Below are 13,344 nucleotides of genomic sequence, written 5' to 3' on the forward strand. Positions count from 1 at the left end.
TGTTGTCTTCTTGGAGAAACTTTATGGTTTAAGTAGAAGGTTGTTAGAACTACTGGTAGAGATTTTACCACCTGATAGTACTAGTTTCTCCGCTAGGTACCTCAGGGTTTTGTGATGTAATGCCTTATGTGTCATACAGGGTAGTTTAGGAAAAACAACGGTTCATATTCAAAAACGTTTGTGTTATTTGTGGAGTCGCATGCCATGCAGTGATTACATTTGTAGTGTCCAACGATTGGTGGCAGATTGAAACAAGCCTCAATACTGTTATTTTTTCTGACTGGGGTGGACGCCCTAACCAAGTGATCTTTAAGGTTGCGCCCTCTTTTAAAGGAAAAGGCTGTATTGGTATTATACTTATGCCCTACTTCGAGCACACGCTTTAACTAATCGGTCAGCCGCCTTAGGCGCAAAGTCCTCCAAAATTTAAAATGTTAGTGGACCAATACCAACGAGGGTAATTTAATTGACAAAATCTACATAGAGTGCGCTAGACACGCCTCTTCTCCATTTACCTGCTCCCTTAAGTAGTAAGTGTAGCTATGCAACAGGGCGCGTAATGTAAAGGCCACCCTGGTATCATTACACCAACAACTAAAGCACGCATTAGCTTGAACCCCTTCCCGCACCTTGAAATGTTTTATGAAAAATTGTGTACTAAACTATAAGCATGCCAACTGTTATTACTCTGGCACTGGGATCACGCAAGCACTGTATTAATTAAAGGTCAAGTAGGGCCGCTCGTTTAGAGGTTTCTCGTTTCGAAAGTTCTGCCCTTCGCTACAGGAGTAGCTGCCAGGACCCTCTACAGCCTTTGTTTCCAGCGTGAGGAAGAGACCAACTCCGTGGCCGCAGAGGAGGTGAGAGGCGCCGCCCCCGGGACTGCGAGGACCAGCATTCACCAACAACAGCTGGGTCCTCTTCCCGTGTGAGCCGCGCCCCCTCCCAGTGCCACGCCTCCTGCAAATTCCTCTTTACCTCTCGCGGCCCCCGCTACGCGGGGGCCGCTCGTTTAGAGGTTTCTCGTTTCGAAAGTTCTGCCCTTCGCTACAGGAGTAGCTGCCAGGACCCTCTACAGCCTTTGTTTCCAGCGTGAGGAAGAGACCAACTCCGTGGCCGCAGAGGTGAGAGGCGCGGCCCCCGGGACTGCGAGGACCAGCATTCACCAACAACAGCTGGGTCCTCTTCCCATGTGAGCCGCGCCCCCTCCCAGTGCCACGCCTCCTGCAAATTCCTCTTTACCTCTCGCGGCCCCCGCTACGCGGGGGCCGCTCGTTTAGAGGTTTCTCGTTTCGAAAGTTCTGCCCTTCGCTACAGGAGTAGCTGCCAGGACCCTCTACAGCCTTTGTTTCCAGCGTGAGGAAGAGACCAACTCCGTGGCTGCAGAGGAGGTGAGAGGCGCGGCCCCCGGGACTGCGAGGACCAGCATTCACCAACAACAGCTGGGTCCTCTTCCCGCGTGAGCCGCTCCCCCTCCCAGTGCCACGCCTCCTGCAAATTCCTCTTTACCTCTCGCGGCCCCCGATATGCGGGCGCCGCTCGTTTAGAGGTTTCTCGTTTCGAAAGTTCTGCCCTTCGCTACAGGAGTAGCTGCCAGGACCCTCTACAGCCTTTGTTTCCAGCGTGAGGAAGAGACCAACTCCGTGGCCGCAGAGGAGGTGAGAGGCGCGGCCCCCGGGACTGCGAGGACCAGCATTCGCCAAAAACAGCTGGGTCCTCTTCCCGCGTGAGCCGTGCCCCCTCCCAGTGCCGGGCTCCTCTTCTCCAAATCGAATTTAAGTGAGCCCAATAACGCGCACCGCGGGACGCGCGCGGGTCGTAGCCCGGGGCAAAGCCTGGGCCAAGGGAGGGCCCGTCCTAGCCCGTCACAGACCGGAGAAGACTGGGCTGGGTCCACCCCCCTAAGACCCAACACAAGGTAAATCCCTGACTAGTAAGTAGTCCAGCGATCTGACATCTTCCATGTTCTTAATATATGCTCAGTACAATCGTTCACCTGATCGGATCAATTATATACAATGACCACCAGAGGCTCCAGGAGTTAAACTCTAAAACAAAATATGTCAAGTACTTTAGGCCCCATTGATCAATTCATCACTAAAGTGAACCAAACTATCGATCAAACCGTAATGATGATTGATCGGCGAGTTTCCTACGAACTAGATCAAGCAAGACGCTCATCAATGGGCATGCTGGCACAGGCACGAACTCCTAATGTCTTACCACAAAACAGTATCAATTTGGAAACAAACGCGGACATACATGCTATACCGAACACCGTCGACCTATCAGTATCCTCACAATTGTCAGACTCACAATTGACCCAGGGTCTCGAGCAGACCCCTGATATTTTTGCAAGTCCGCAGCTAACAATAAATGAACCCACTCAGAGTGAAATAAGAGGGATCAGGGAAGGAGCAATCCCTAAACTTCCGCATCATAAAGAAACCTACTCAAAAAATCTTACAAACACAGCTGCAACAAATTTAGATTCTGACCCATTTCTCAATCCGAGTGACCTAAACAATGATCAAAACCAAAATAATAGTAAACTTGTTGCAGTTACAGAATCTAACAGTAACACTAATTCTGATGTACTTATCGTCGAAGATCATAACGACAGAGTTAATTCTAAGCATACCCACAAAAAAACTGTGGCTCCCCTTCCAACAAGAAACGTTAACAATGACAAGACACAATCATCACTATTAAAAGAAATAGCTGAAATAGTTAAATATCAGCTGCAACCTATCCAAAAAAGCTTGGAAATAATAGAGAAGCAAGTAGCCATACTAGTTGCTACTTCAAAAACAACTTCAAATCTAAGAAATAAAGAACACCTAAACCCGCCTGGATCTAATGTCATTCCAGGCAATGCAAAGCCTACACACAAACCAGTACAACCAGCTACCGACACGGTCATAACAAATATTACAATCGCAAAACCTGGGGAACCAGTGAAAAAACCAAATAATTTAATTCCCTCATTAAATACTAAGACTCCTCAAGTAACCCTCAATACAGCTCCGGCCTCACAAAATAAACCATTGGTAAATGTTCACCCTGCAAATGGCCCTGCAACAAATGCTCTCGTAGCAAATACCCCTTCCATACCACTTCCATCTAACACCCCTCGTCATGAACAGACACAAAGGCAAACTAATAAACCAGACCGATCAAACAAAAGATGGCCCAAATCAGTAAACCTCCCACCGGAAGCAGCACCGTTTGTAGTCATTCTAACAGGGGTCCCAGAACTAAGCAACGACACAGATGAACCAACTTGGTCCTTACTAAACAAAACCCGCCACTGGCTGAACAATAACAGACCTAACCATCCAAATAATGCCACTAGAATTACTACAGCGAGAAGGGCCTCATGGATAGGCCACCAACCAAAAACAATTCCCGGTGATTGTATAATTGTCAATCTTGAAAATCCTCGCGCCGTGGACTATATATGTTCATGGGATTCATCGGGAAACAACAGAGGAATAAAAGTAAAACGTCTATCCTTTTTCAATCCTCAACAAGGCCATCGTTTTGAGGACCCCAATTGGCCCCCAAACTGGTCCTGGAACCAGTCTGATCACGAACAAAGAAGCGGAAACCAGGGAGATTGGGGCCATGGAAACAATCAAAGGAGCTGGTATCAGGGAGAATGGGGGAACGATTATAAAGACCGGGGAGATTGGAATCACTACGGTAGGAGGTCTTACCAACTCCCTCATAGGGAACCATGGTCTGGAATACCAACTTTTAACAGCTACAGCTGCTTAGACATGGTCGATTGACCATTCTCACAGAATCACACTACGACCTCTCTGTCTAATAACAAAGTTCACTCAAAAACGTCAGCCAAACACCCTAGGAGCAAGTTATCCAACAAAACTCCTTCTATTCCAAAAACTAGGCCACATAAACCAATAGTAATGACAAAATCTCAAACGACGGTAAAACAGACTCAAGAATATCAATGCCTTTTTAAGGCTAGTATCAGCCCCTTGACCCTGTTGCAAACTGCCCCAAATGAGCAGTTATATGCGCCAAACTTGAACTTGGAATCTTCCTTTACTCAATCAGAAGAAGAAATTACTGTCCAGTCAACGCCACCTGTCGATAGCAGTAAAAATGTCGCCAGCAAAATGTTATTCTGGAACGTGGTGGGACTAGCAACTAAACACTTTGAAAAAAGTTTTCTAGAACTGATTGACTCGAACGACATTATTTGTCTTCAGGAGACCTGGCTCAACGACCCAATCCATCTCGTGGGATACAGAACATACTTCTCCCAAGCAATAAGGTCAAACTCAGGGAGAAGCAAAGGAGGCTTAATTACATACATCTCCAACCTCTGGCCGTGTCGTGAAATAACACCTGTACTACTCCATCAGAATTATCAGATCATCAACATCCAAGGAATCAATCAAGAGGTTTATACCTTTATAAACTTCTATAATAATATGACCCCAATGGAGTTGTCTAAGGTTTTAAACGAAGTTTCTGTGGAGATTAATGACTTAAAAACAAAACACGCCAAAGTCTCACATACAATAATCTGGGGAGGAGACTTCAACCTTCACATATGTAATAAAAGTGACACCTCTATTTGTGGGATCATAGACGAACATGGAAACTCCTTAACTCACTTTACCCACACAGTCGAAGGTATTAAATTGCAGGCTATTATGTCCGAATTAGATATAGGGTTCGCGAACATGATAAAAACGCCTACAACCCAATTCACCTCAACTTTCCACGGAAGAGGCTTTGAAACTTTAATAGACTATATCCTGGTATCTATCAACAAAGCCACACGTATAAAGTCCTTCGAAGTGGACAAAAATGCACTTAGCGACCATTTCCCAATTAGACTAACGTACTTAGAACCAGATCTTCGAAAGAAAACAGATAAGGCCTATCCTGGTTTGCTACATCAGGAAGCATTAACACTGGACAGATTGAACGGATACACCCTTAAATGGGGCAAAGTAGATCAAGAAACCATTAGTGTGAGAATAATTAAAACATGCAGTAATGAAATTGACAAATGTTTAGACCCCTCCACAACTTCTACAGAGATCATGAATAGCTATAACGTAATAGTGAAAACCATAAGCAACGAATTAACCAGGCCTAACAAACAAAATAATACCTAAAAAAAAGGTTGGTTTAATACAAAATGTACAAAAGCCTATTCTGATTTAAAGAAAGCCCTAACAAAAAAACAAAGAAACAGAGAAGAGGTAATTAAATTGAGGAAGACTTATACGCAGGCAATCAAACAAAGAAAAAAGGAGATACAAGCTAACTTCTGGACCCAACTTCTAAAAAGTAGTACCCTAAAAGACAGTACATTATTCTGGGAAACAGTTAAAACTCCCTTTTTAACAGACAACAACGATGGTCCCTTTTTGGACGTCGCCATAAACGCGGAGGATTGGGTGCAATATTTCTCTGGGGTTTTCGGAGAGGTCAAAATTAGAGACTCAACCTCCCCGGCTCCTCTTCCACCGGTGAAATATCCAATAGAAATACACTTCACAATCAACGAAACAATGAAAGCAATAAAGACTGCCAAAATTGGCAAAGCACCAGGACCAGACTCTGTTCCCATGGACTTCTACAAATTTCTACCAGATCTTTGGTCTCCCCTTTTAACAAAAGTGTTAAATGCAGCAAAGGATACTGAACTTCCTGACTCTTGGTCATCATCGATTTTGTTCCCTATTTTTAAGAAAGGCAACAGAGACTGTCCCTCCTGCTATCGCCCCATTTCCCTCCTGGATTCGGTCGGGAAGATGGCAGGGCGTATACTTCTTGACCGACTCCAGGAGTGGTCAAAAGAACAAGGGGTACTTTCAGACCTGCAATATGGGTTTAAGGCGGGACTGAGTACTGTGGACCAAGTTCTGAATCTAACACTACTGGCTGGAAAATACGTACCAGCAAAAAAGTCTTGCCTACACATGGTATATGTCGACCTCACAGCAGCTTTCGACTGTGTGGAACATTCAAAGCTCTGGTCAATAATGCTGCAAATGGGGATTGAATCTCCCATAGTAGACTTTCTCCGAGAGTTGTACACCGGAGCCACGGGAAAGGTTAGATTTGGGACAGCAGGACAACTAACTAACAGCTTTCCAATTCAGAAGGGGGTCAGACAAGGGTGCGTGCTGGCCCCTTTCTTATTTACGCTCTATACTAATGGTCTTGAGGCAGCAATGTTAAAGGATGTTAAAGATCTCCCAGAAGCCGGTCGTCGGCAGATTCCAGCATTATTATATGCCGACGACGCGGTAATTCTTGCTCGAACACCAGTCCAGCTTCAGCGGGCTCTAAACAACTACTGCACTTTTATGACCAGTTTAAATTTAAAAGTCAATATAAAGAAAACTTACGTAATGCACGCCGGCACCAAAGGGAAAAAAGTGAAGAAAATCTACGTGGATAACCTGCCCCTTGAAAGAACCAACACGTACCCTTATCTTGGCATTACTATTGACGATGCGTTTAACTGGAAAGCAGCAATTAATTCCCGAAAGCTAGCCCTAATAAGAACAGTTGGGGCCCTAAAAGCCTTTTCTCTACGTTTGGGAAGAAGACCCCCGAATGAGATGATTAAGATATATAATGCAAAATGCATTAGTACAGCCACTTTCGGAGCAGGAGTCTGGGGAACAACGAATGTTGAACAACTACAAAAAGTTGAAAATTCCTTTTTAAAATTCCTACTAGCTGTTCCAAAAAGTACCACCACATTTGGATGTCATCTCGAACTTGGGGTAGATCACATAACCGACATCATTAAGATCCAGCCTATCATGTTATGGCGCAGAATATGGCCAACGGATGAATGCCAGCTCACAAGAACAATAATACAGGACTGCATGAAATTAGAGAACATGACAAAGATAAAATGGCTGGTATATGTAAAATCCTTTTTCATTGATATTGGCCTCCCAAGATTTTTTGAAGACCCACCGTCAGTAACAGACATATCAAAAAAAGAACTAAAATCACTTTGTCTGTCGCATCTATCTCAACTACGGATGTTGAGCGAAATAGGAAAGCCATCAGTTCAACAATGCCTACTAATACAGCTGGCTCCAACTATCAAACCGTATTTGCAGTATGATCTATCACAATTTGAAAAACTTCTTCTCACTCGTTTCAGGTTTAATTTATATCATTACATGGTTTTGTTTCCCATCCAGAATGTCTGGACTCATAACATTTCAGCGTGTCCCTGCGACCTAATGTCGCCACAGTCTACAATTCATGTCCTTTTCTTTTGCAAATTTTATACGCCACTACGCAGGAGGTGGATATTACCACTACTAAAAGTTATGAATATTCGTAGATGTCGCCCTGCCTATCTGGCGTTGCAATTTCTGGAAAGTAACTTAATGACAAAATCTGTGGCACAGTATCTAAAACTATGCATTAGGCTCCGTATGAACTTATAAAAATATGAATGAGTTTTCTATTTTCTCTCGTTTAAAATGGATTTTTAAATAATACTGTCTTGGTACAGAATGAATAATAGTTTTAAATATTTACTGTGTTTTTTTCTTTTTATGTACTTTTATGGCTTTTCAAATGGAAAACCGAATAAAGATGATTTGATTTTGATATATATGTTTTTTCACTTTTCATATACTTTAGATTTTGCAGTAGCAATATTTGTTGTTAGGTCCTGAAGAAAGCAAGGATAATTGTATCCACTATTGCTGAAACATGTCGACCTGGTACCACATCTAGACAGCTATTTTTTCCAATCTGTCTGGCAAATTTTTAAACATTGGTAGGGCGAGTATCATCTGAATAAAATTGTTCATTACTCCCCAATCCAATTTTAATTGCACATCTTACCTTATCTTATTTTATTCACTTATATTTAGTTTCCTTTTTTGCACTGCACACTATCAGTCACTATTTGACTAGCTATTTACCTTCCCAAAGAAGTAAAAGACCAGACTACCCTCTATTCCAGTCAAAGGAACCGTTTCACCATCTAGGTTACCTTTGTTCATGAGAATAGTATACCTGCCTATATGGTCTAATGAAGGAATCCCACATGATGAAGGGCGGTTCCGAGTGGTGACTGATGGGTACCTTGGACCATCTATCATGGTGTCTTTGTTTACCATCTTTTTTTAGTCAGTTGGTATTTTGATAAGCTTTCTGGTGACTTGCACGGTTGATTCACTGTACCTTTAGACCCTCTGGAACCCTTTGTTTGTTATATGCATAGGGTGATCACCTTCATCAAGGATGCAGTTTTAAGCTGTGTACCTCCGCATGTTAACTAAACACATTCTACGTGTTGCAGTATTGTTTTACCTCTATTACACCAATTAGGTTAACGCACCAAAAAAATAATAAACAATTGTGTCCACGTCACTATCCGATTAGATCAGGGCACTTGTGAATACAGTACTGGTAACAATTAGCGATTAGCACATAACTATAGGAGTGTATAGGACAAGTTCAAGTGAATTTGGACATGAGAATCGATTTCACTTCTTTTTATTTTAAAAGCAGCGGATGGATTAAGTCTCATTTCTGGGGGTAAGGCGTTCCAAATCCTGGGGACCATTCCTGAGAAGGTACGATTGTATGTTGTCTTCTTGGAGAAACTTTATGGTTTAAGTAGAAGGTTGTTAGAACTACTGGTAGAGATTTTACCACCTGATAGTACTAGTTTCTCCGCTAGGTACCTCAGGGTTTTGTGATGTAATGCCTTATGTGTCATACAGGGTAGTTTAGGAAAAACAACGGTTCATATTCAAAAACGTTTGTGTTATTTGTGGAGTCGCATGCCATGCAGTGATTACATTTGTAGTGTCCCACGATTGGTGGCAGATTGAAACAAGCCTCAATAGTGTTATTTTTTCTGACTGGGGTGGACGCCCTAACCAAGTGATCTTTAAGGTTGCGCCCTCTTTTAAAGGAAAAGGCTGTATTGGTATTATACTTATGCCCTACTTCGAGCACACGCTTTAACTAATCGGTCAGCCGCCTTAGGCGCAAAGTCCTCCAAAATTTAAAATGTTAGTGGACCAATACCAACGAGGGTAATTTAATTGACAAAATCTACATAGAGTGCGCTAGACACGCCTCTTCTCCATTTACCTGCTCCCTTAAGTAGTAAGTGTAGCTATGCAACAGGGCGCGTAATGTAAAGGCCACCCTGGTATCATTACACCAACAACTAAAGCACGCATTAGCTTGAACCCCTTCCCGCACCTTGGAATGTTTTATGAAAAATTGTGTACTAAACTATAAGCATGCCAACTGTTATTACTCTGGCACTGGGATCACGCAAGCACTGTATTAATTAAAGGTCAAGTAGGGCACAGTGCTAACTTAAGTTAATTTTCTACTCTAGTTTCAGACTGCTCAACCTGTCCTGATGATGATCTTGACTAAGTAAAGATCGAAAAGCCGTCGACCCCTCCATTGAAAATCCCCCATTGTATATATTGTTGTGGATTTCTTGTTATTGTCCTTGTCATATTTCGTGTATCTTCACTTTCACTTAGTCACGTTACGCACCTTTTTCACTCATGTGAGCACCTGAACGTACCTGTGTTAAGCCAACTTGCAATCCTAATGATTAAAATTACACATGTTGCCCTACATACTGTGCTCCCTAATTTATTCAATATCTAGATAAAATAATTTTTCTCGTGTACCTTTGCACCTAATTAGGCCACCCCTGAACCATTATGTGTCAAACAGGCAATTTTTAACTGGATTCTGGCCTCAAAAGGTAGCCTGTGGAGGGCCTGAAGGTCAGGGGAAATGTGGCAGTTTCTTTTGGTGCCTGTGACGAGCCTGAAGGCTGTATTGATTGAGGCTCTGAGCGGAGCGGTCGTTGATTTGGAAAGACCACAAAGAGCGACACTCCCATAGTCAACTCTGGGAATTACTAGAGTTTGAACTGCCTGTTTGAAGTCATTTGCGGGTATGAAGGGTTTCAATTTTCTCAGTGTGTTTATCTGAAAATGTGCTCCTTTTGTTGCAGTGCTGATATGCTTCTGCATATTTAGCTTACTATCCAGGGTTATTCCTAGAGATTTAGCGGAATCAATAATGAGACATTGACCTTCGAGTGCAGTTAGGTGCTTCATCCACTCGCGGATGATGGTTGTTTGGTTGGGGGGGAGCGATTAAGAGGAATTTTGTTATAAGTGTGTTTAGTTTTCAATGGTTCTTAGCTAGCCAGGTCTGGGTTTTTTGGAGCGTTGAGTTAAGGGACTTGGTGTCTTCAAGAGATTGGACCTTAATGTAGAGTTGTGTGTTATCGACGTACATGTGATATTATATTTTTTCGAAGTTGAGACGCTTTGAGAGTGGTTCCATAAACAGATTGAAGAGTGTTGGGGAGAGGGGATATCCCTGGGGTATTCCCAAAGTGACTGGGGTGGGGTTAGATTAAGATTGGTTGATCTTGAATCTTTGTGTTCTATTTTAGAGGAAGGAAGTGAAACAGTTTAACACTGTTCCAGATAGCCCCATTCTATGCTTCAGGAGGTCAAGTAGGTTGTCATGTTTGACTGTATCGAAGGCTGAAGATAGGTCAAGTAGGACTAGCAAGCAGGCTTTGTTTTGATCCAGTATTTGTACTGCGTCATCAATTATGTGGGTCATGGCTGATTCGGTACTGTGCACTGATTGGAATTGATCGAGCAGGTTGAAGTGGTCTATTTGGTTACTAAGCTGAATGTGGACACATTTTTCGAGTACTTTGGCCAGGGTCGAGATGTTGGATATTGGGCAATAGTTATTCAGGGCTGATGGGTCCGATGATACTTTAAGGATGGGGGACACCTAACCAGGTTTGAGGATGTCAGGGATGGTTCCTTGAATAAGAGAGGAATTTATGATTCTAATCCATAGGGGCACTAGCAGTGGCATGAAGGTCTTTAAGTGGGATGCTGGGAGGTGGTCTGTGAAATGATTGGAAGGATTCAGAGTAGTGAGCGTGTTTAGGATAGTTTCTTCACTGTAGAGGTTGAAGGTAGTCCATGAGGCGTTGTTTTTAAGGTTGAGTATTGTGGAGCAGTTAAGCGGGGTCTCTGGTGTGGTCCATGAGGAGATTGTGTGTGTATCGGTAAGGGATAATAGATTGTTAAGTGGGTCTGTCTTTAATTTTTCAGTCTTTGTTGTGAAAAAGGAGGCAAGATCCTCACAATTGGGGAGTGTCTGAGGATTGACAAACATATAATATTCACACACATACCATTTATATATCTGAACTTTTACAGCGAGTTTTACATGAGTAACAACACTGCCCTGCAGAAGACATGAGGGTGCTTATAATCTTTAGGTAGCTTTTTTGAAGAACAATGGATGTGCTGAAGGGAGGAAAGATTGACTTTGAGAGCCATGGCTAGTAGAGAACAAAATAAGTGATGAGTTTTTTTTTTTACAGGTGGAAAATGAATATGGAAAGTTAGAGGGCTAAAGGAGTGACATGTAGACAGTATGTAACAAGCTGTCAATGGTGGGGTGGTGTTTGAGGAAACGTGATAATCCCATAGAAACTAAACTGGTCGTGCCCAGGGGGTTTGATCAGCCATCAACAGGTGGCAGGCAAGATGGCCATTAGAGGGTCGGAGGGGTGTGAGGTCCTGGCTCGATAGGCAGAGATTGGAGGGTCTGTGTGAAAGGCTGAGCTGTGGTCTCTGCCCTTCTAACAGGCCTCTCACTTATTAACTTTCATGTTTACGATGACCGAGCTGGCTGCAGTGCAGGTCGTCACTGCAGGCAGCTGTATCAGCAGGAGGGAGGTGGCTAGTGCCAGCACTTTGGCACTCATCATAGTTGGCCAGGGAGGCCCTGACAGGCAGAGATGGAGAGCAGTGGTGGTATGAGGAGATGGTATAGTGGAAAGGTCTGGGAGACAGATTGTACAGCAGGGAGCAGAGGCGGGATGGGGACCTCCTTGGAGGCCTGGATTACATGTGCTTAGAGCTACAGAAAGTTGGGATGGGGAACAGTGAGGAGAGGCCAGTGCTGCTAGGTAGTGATAGATGGCAGGCAGGCAAAGAGCCACACGAGTAGGGCATGATGGTGGAAAGTTGGGGTGCCAGTTAAAACACTAAGATGTGTTCCCGAAGTAGGATAAACCGGGCATGGAGAGCAGGCTGCAGCGGCTCCAATTACCTTGATGTGGAAGCACAGCAGCGCCAGGTGGTTGCAGCGCGCCATGCCCGATTTCTTTTAATAATAATACATTCTTTTTTTTAAAACTGACCTTGTGCGGCGGCGTGCCCTTGTTCCGCTCGTTGCCCTGCCGCTGGGCCCACTCCTGCAGGTGGACCTTCTCTAGGGCACCATTGAAGAGCACGCAGAGCTCAATGTTACCCTGGAAGTAGGCACGAGCTAGCACCGCCAGGTAGCCCAGCATGTGGTTCAATTAGCCACCTGCTCACCCAGTCAGTGTAGAAGCTGCAGTTGAGCCAGTGCATCGTTGCTTCCTCTGCAGGCTGCGGTGCCGGTCAGGGAGTCAGATGCAGCACCGATGGATGCTTGCCGGTGCCTTCTTCTGCAGCCCTTCCCTCCCGGTACTATAAAATAATTAGCCCACGGAGCCGTCAAGAGTGCAGCGGGGTCATTGATGAGCGCGCGAAAGTGAAAGCGCGGTGGCACGCGTGAGAAGCCGTGATCGTGCACATCTGTTGTTCAGCCGCTAGCTGACATCGCCAGAGAAGAGACAGCGTGAGCGTGCAGATCGGTTGTCTGGGTAAGTGCACGTCTCCTGTCCCCCCTTCGGCAACCAAGTCGACGACAATAGATTTCGCCAACGCGAGCAACGCATGCGCTGTGTCGCTAGGCGAGACCTAAAGACAAGTTATCATCTTTGCGATCAACAACAACATACAAAAACGAAAACACTGCAAAACGTGGGGGATGGTACAGCACAATCAAAGTTTGCCCCAAGCCTTTTTACCAACTAAATACCATCTACGGTGAATATGAAGACACCAACATCTCCTTCATACGTGCACTACTCCCTAATAACAAACAATTGACACCCTTGATCTGCCCATTCTCAACTCCTCCCTGACCAAGGGCAAATTACCTTCCGAATGGAAGGCTGCCCAAAAAATTCCTATTAGAAAGAAACCCAATGCTCCTCCGGAAGATTTATCTAACTACCATACTATCTTCCTGCTACCCTATCTGAGTAAACCTCTGGAGAGACATGTTAATAAATACCTCTCAGACTTCATGGAAGTAACAGGAGGCCTTGACCCCTCACAGTCTGGTTTTCATCCCAGATTTAGTACGGAGTCAGCACTTATTGTAGTCAGAGATAACCGTAGGTAC

The sequence above is a fragment of the Lissotriton helveticus genome, chromosome 5_1 (assembly GCF_964261635.1).
Source record: "Lissotriton helveticus chromosome 5_1, aLisHel1.1, whole genome shotgun sequence".
In the NCBI taxonomy this organism is placed as follows: Eukaryota; Metazoa; Chordata; class Amphibia; order Caudata; family Salamandridae; genus Lissotriton; species Lissotriton helveticus.